At 32.2% G+C, this 6,771-nt stretch overlaps 1 pseudogene; it reads left to right on the forward strand.

Moving 5' to 3' along the window:
* The first annotated feature begins 1,691 nt into the window (after positions 1–1,691).
* On the forward strand, positions 1,692–5,795 carry LOC114175467 (annotated as a pseudogene).
* Positions 5,796–6,771: the final 976 nt, after the last annotated feature.

The raw sequence follows: 6,771 nt of genomic DNA on the forward strand, positions 1-6,771 counted from the left end.
CCAAAATTTAAGAGCAGTTTTTAATAAAAAAAATAGTAAGATGCATAAGTGTACCTGATTAGTAATTAGACCAATATAATGGGAAAGTGATACTTGATCTTCCAAATAGAATCAATGAAAGCTAAAAATTGTTTACGTATGGTTATGGTTTTAGTAGTTCATTTTAATTTGGAGTTTCATCAAATGTATATCAAAACAGCTTTTCTGAATGGAGATTTATTTGAGGAAGTGTATATGGTTCAACCTAATTGCTTTGCTAAAAAAGGCAATGAGCATTTGGTTTGCAGGTTGAAGAAGTCTATTTATAGAATGAGACAAGCTTTTAGACAATGGTATTTGATATTTGACCAGGTGGTCATTTCATTTGGTTTCAAGGAAAATACAATATATCAATGTTTTTACTTGAAGACGAGTGAAAGCTAATTATTATTGATTAGCATGAGTTTTTTTTCCATTTGTGTGGATTTTATGAGAATGCGATTTATATACTTTTTCTTGTAGTAGTACCTACTAAACTACAAATACTTTAGTAATTTAAATATGGTAACAATGAGGATGAGGAGGAGAACACCAATGAATATTTGGATAGGGACGTAGACAAAAATATGGTGGATATGTACATTAGATAGCCACTAATGCAAAAGTTAAAATATGATCGAGTTTGGACAATATTGACTAACATGAATTTGTTTATTCGTGGGTTTTAAAACTAGTTTATTCCTTTCTTTTACATATATTTTTTGTTAAAATACTTTGTTGGTCGTATTTATTTAGAGATCTCAAGTAGGTTCCTGTATTTTGATTTCAAATGTATCCTTATTTTTGAAGATGCGTAACAATTATATTATTTTCGTTAATATTGTAGTAATAATATTAAATATGTGTCACACGTCAGTTCGTTATTTTTTAAAAATTTTAATTTCTTTTCCCATATTAAGGCATCGTGTCATGTATCAATCCCAATTTCTTTTGTAAACCGAACATGTTTCTTTCTTTTCAATTTAATATCAAATTTAACTTTTATATAAATGCTAATTAAAATTGATAATTTTATTAAATATTTTTAATAAAACTAAATTTATATTTTACATTAAACTTTATTTAAATTTTGTTTAAAAATTTAAATATATTTGTTTTGATATTTTATAAATTTAAACTTTAATATTATTTTTTATTTGAATTAATATTTCAAATAATTGTTTATAAAACCACGAACTCACATTTGATACATATTTGACACGGTTAATATAGAACCAAACCAAAATAACCTAATTGTTATTTGTTTTAAAAAGTAACGACCCACTAAAAAAATAAAAATAAAATCTATCTGATATTTTCTTGGAACAAATACGACGATAAAGTTATTTTAAACCTACAATTTCATAGACATATAACGAGTAGATTGTTATTGACTTTGTTCAACTTAAAACATTTACCAGGATTATAACCTGTGTCTGGTGTGTGCGATTTCTTAGTGAAACATACATGGCAACCAAGTTGTCTCAACAACCTCCCTACTCCGACTCTATTGGATCATTGATACTTTCTAACTCCCAACGTACAAACAATTTCATTCTCTCCTTAATCTTCCGCCACAAACATCTCTCAAACCTCTCAACAACTCTCGTTAATCTCTTCCAATTTCACTCTCATATCTATCTTCACCAACAAATCCAACACAACACACACCCATGGCCCAACCCTCCAAATCACGAGCCAGGAGATCCTCATCATCAACTTCTTACTCATCAACCTTAACAACACTAATCTTCACCGCGCTTTGTGTTCTGGGCATATGGATGCTAACCTCCAACTCCGTTGTCACACCTAAAACACACACTGCCATTGATGATAACAACTCTGAATCCACTAACACTCAAGATCTCGCTGAATACACACCTGAAACCACCACCACCACATCAACCACAAACATCATCCAGCAAGATGATCCTCTTGAAACTACCACACATATCGCAGACGAATCGTCACGTGAAGCAATCACGAATGTCTCAGATGAGCCACGTGAAACCACCACAAGTATCTCAGAAGAGCTACGTGAAACCGCCATAAATATCTTCGAAGAGCCACGTGAAACGACCACAAATACCTCGGAAGAGTCAAGTGAATCTGTCACCGAAAGCCAAGACCAAAAGGAAGGTAATGTATATGGGGACAACCCTGGCAACCTCCCCGACGACGCCATAGCAAATGAAGGTGGAAACACCGATAAGAAAGAAGTTTCCAGTGGAAACGAAGCTATTGCAGGTGTGGTGAATGATCAGAAAAGTGATAAGAGCGAGAAAGAGGCGCAAAATGTTCAAGTATCTGAAGGGGAGCAAAAGGTTGAAGAAGAGAACCAGAACATGGCACAAGATGAAAAGGAAAACCCAAATACAAAACAAAATGCAGAAGGTGAGAATGTGAATACGAGAGAAAACCAAGAAGAGGGGACGAGTGGGGGTCAACAAAGTTTTGATGTGCAAGGAGGTAAGAACAATGACGATGAAGCGAATGTGCAACAACTAAGGGAAGACAAAGGTGAGGTGGTGGTGATGGAGAAAGAAGCAAAAGAAAAGGAGCAAGAAGAGGTGTTGAAGAAGGAAACGGTGGCAACAGAAGTGGATGAGTCTGAGGGTGAGAAGAAGAAAGAGAAGGAGGAATTGGGTGAAGTGCAGATGCAAGATTTGAAGTGGAGTCTGTGCAATGTCTCAACTGGTGGTGATTATATTCCGTGTTTGGATAATGACAAGTATTTGAAAACTTCAACTAGAAAACACTTCGTACACAGAGAGAGGCACTGCCCTGAAGATGCACCAACTTGCCTCGTCCCACTTCCCAAGGGTTACAAAGTACCAATCCAATGGCCTTCCAGCAGAGATAAGGTAACAACATTTGAAAACTTTGGTTAAAATCATATTTATTCAACACTTTGACAAACAATGAAATACTATGCAAGATGATATAATACATTTTGAAAGACTGTATGATACTGATGAAGCATTTACTCCATGCTTCCATATCTAAAAAAAAAAAAGTTGATATATTTTGTCACATTTTTATACTCATTTAACAAGTTCTTTATCACTCTCCTGTTAAAAAAACATGTTAAATGAGTGTAATTATTTCAATCAATCATTGTCCTTATTTAAAAATTGTTTATTCATTTTTATGAGTTTAATTTGAGGTATGATAATTTAACACGACTTTTAAAAATATATTCATTATTTGACATCATTTTTTTATAATGAAATATTAAATCAAAATATAAATTAAATTGTTAAATATAATATAATTAAATCTTATGTCAAATGATTGTAGTTTTAAAATATATGTAAAATTATTATGCTTCTTTGAGTTAATCTTGAAATATTAATTATCTTTATAAAAAAAAATACTTCGGACATTTTCTCAAAAAATACATTCATTTGAAAACTCTTTTTAATAATAGACTAATATATTAACATTAACAACTCTTTATATTTAATTTTTATTCAATAATTTAATTTAATATTTTAACTTAATATTTTATTAATAATTAAATTGTTGTTATGTATTTATAAAGCTGGTGTCAGAATAATTTTTTCCTATTACATTCGTTAACATTTTATCGAAACACTTAATTAGTTAGTAACTGAAGGGGTGTTTTACACAAAAAAGAAAAGTATGTTTATTAGATTTAGTGTAAGGGTTCCATTAACTTGTGTTGGTTTCTGAAAATTAAAGTTTTAGTTACCATGTCTTTGTAACAGGTATGGTTCCACAACGTACCACACACTCTGTTAGCAGACGTGAAGGGACACCAAAACTGGATGAAGTTGAAGGGTGAATTCTTGACATTCCCAGGAGGGGGCACCCAGTTCATTCACGGTGCTCTCCACTACATTGATTTTCTTCAACAGGTCATTTTATTACATCTATATAAAGTTTTATTACAACTTCCACGTGATTGTTGAAAAGAACTTGTAACTGTTACACAGGCTGAACCAGGTATTGGATGGGGAAAGCACACTAGAGTGATTTTGGATGTTGGGTGTGGGGTTGGTAGTTTTGGAGGTTTTCTGTTTGAAAGGGATGTTATTTCCATGTCTTTTGCACCAAAAGATGAGCATGAAGCACAAGTGCAGTTTGCCCTTGAGAGAGGAATTCCGGCAATATCTGCCGTCATGGGCACTCAAAGGTTGCAATTCCCCAGTCATGCCTTTGATCTCATTCACTGTGCACGTTGTCGTGTACCTTGGCATGAAGATGGTTCTTAATCTCACCAACACTTTTCCTTTCGTTAATTTTGTTTGTCATTTTTTGAACCTAGTGTTTCAATTTTTCGTTGTTGAAGAGAAGTGTGTGAATCTATTGTAGGTGGCTTGTTGCTTTTGGAATTGAATCGTCTTCTTAGACCAGGGGGTTATTTTGTGTGGTGTGCTACACCTGTGTACCAAACGATCGAAGAAGATGCTCAGATATGGAAGCGTATGATATCTGCAAATATATTGTTATTGTTATTTAAAAAAAAATAAAGGAATACACTCTGTAGGCTCTGACATTTTGTTATTTTTCTCTAGAAATGACTTCATTGACCAAGGCCATTTGCTGGGAACTCGTAACCATAAAAAAGGATAAATTGAATCAAGTTGGTGCAGCCTTCTACCGCAAACCCCTTACCAACGAATGCTACGATCAAAGAGAGCAAAACCAACCTCCTATGTGCAAAGTAGACGATGATCCAAATTCTGCATGGTAAATCTTTCGATTCTCTTGTGTTTATTACAACTTCTATGGCAGAAAGTGTGAATAATATGATTACTGATATTTTATATTCCAGGTATGTTCCGCTTCAGGCTTGCATGCACAAGTTGCCTGTTGGCAATGAGAGAGGAACCAAGTGGCCTGAAGCTTGGCCTCAGAGACTGCAAAAAGTCCCAGAGTGGTTAAAAGACATGCAAGGTGGTGAACAACTTTCTCAAGACTTTGCAGCAGATAATGAACGCTGGAAAAACGTTATCGATGAGCTTAGCAACATTGGGGTATCTTGGTCTCACGTCAGAAATATCATGGACATGCGAGCTAGTTATGGAGGGTAGGTATATATATATATATATATATATATATATATATATATATATATATATATATATATATATATATATATATTTTTAATTTGTATGCAATACTTTTAGTCTTTACAAATTTATCATGCATGCGTTGTTAATAGAGTTGTATCATTGATTATGAGGGTACATTCATCAAAGTTAATGTGAATGCAGATTCGCAGCAGCTATGAAGGATCTTCCTGTCTGGGTATTTAATGTGGTGAACATAGATGCTTCCGATACACTTCCTGTGATCTATGAACGGGGTCTTATTGGTATATACCATGATTGGTGTGAATCCTTCAGCACCTATCCACGAACTTACGATCTACTGCATGCAGATCATCTTTTCTCAAACCTAATGAAAAGGTAAAAATGGAAGCAACGATTTCTTCAGTTTATAATCAGAATCACGTGCTTACAGAAATAAGAGTCTTGTCATTCACGATAGTTTGTGATGAAAGAACAACAAACATTATTGATTAAAGCGTGCTTTTGTTGTTTGTCTTTGTCAGGTGCAATCTTGTTCCTGTGGTAGCAGAGATTGACAGAATACTAAGACCAGGAGGTAATTTGATTGTCCGTGATGATCCTAGTGTGATTGGTGAAGTGGAGAATTTGTTGAAATCTCTCCATTGGGAAATAACCTCCACAAACCAAGAAGGTCTACTTAATGGCAAGAAAGGAATGTGGCGACCGTCCTCTTAAGTAGATCTTTGTCTTCGATGAAGGAGACAAAACATTGGGTATTCAACTTGGAATGTGTTTTCAAACAAGCTTTTTATGGCAGAGACATGGGGTTTGGTTTATCATCCACCTTCTATGGCACAATAGTTATCTTAAAAATGTCACACCAACAAATGACACGTTTGTTGTAAACACGCACCAACAGAGAGAGATTTGTAGTTGTCAATAGAAAAGGTCACCACGGCACTGTCGAGTTATTCTGTTCAACGTTTGCATTTAGAAGAAACATTTTTTGTTTAACAGAATTGTATTTTAGTACAGCACTCGGTTTTATATTTCGTCTTCTTCACTTTATTCCGAATATTGTAAGGCAAGATGGTTTGAGAAATAATTTTCGTATATGTACACGTATTTTAATAATCGATTAATAATAATAATAACAACAACATAGTAACATTAATATTTAAATCTATAATAAGTAATTACATCACTACTTAAATTAAAATCTTTCTTAAATTTTATATTTTTTTATTAGACTTAATTACGTGGTCTATTGAATCTTCTATATTTTACAATTTTTCAGTTGAGTCTCTCTTAAATGTTTTTGTTACTTTTGTAATGTGACAATTATTTTATATTATTATTATTATTATCCTTATGTTGCTACATAATATTTTATTATAAGAGACCTTTACGAGATCTATTTTTAACTTTAATTAAAATAATAAATCTCAAAAAATTATAAATTTCAAAATAAAAAAATATAAATTATAAAAAGTTAAACTTAACAAATTTACAATTTGATAATTTTTATAATTTATAATATTATAACATTGTAATTTTATAGTTTTATAATTATATAATTTTATAATTCTAATTTCTTAATTATAAAATTATATACTTTTATAATTTTGTAATTTGTTAATTTTTTTAGTTTTTTATTTTATAATTACATAGTTTATATTTTTATATTTTTATATTTTTATATTTATAATAT

This window comes from Vigna unguiculata, chromosome 3 (genome assembly GCF_004118075.2).
Source record: "Vigna unguiculata cultivar IT97K-499-35 chromosome 3, ASM411807v1, whole genome shotgun sequence".
Taxonomy (NCBI): Eukaryota; Viridiplantae; Streptophyta; class Magnoliopsida; order Fabales; family Fabaceae; genus Vigna; species Vigna unguiculata.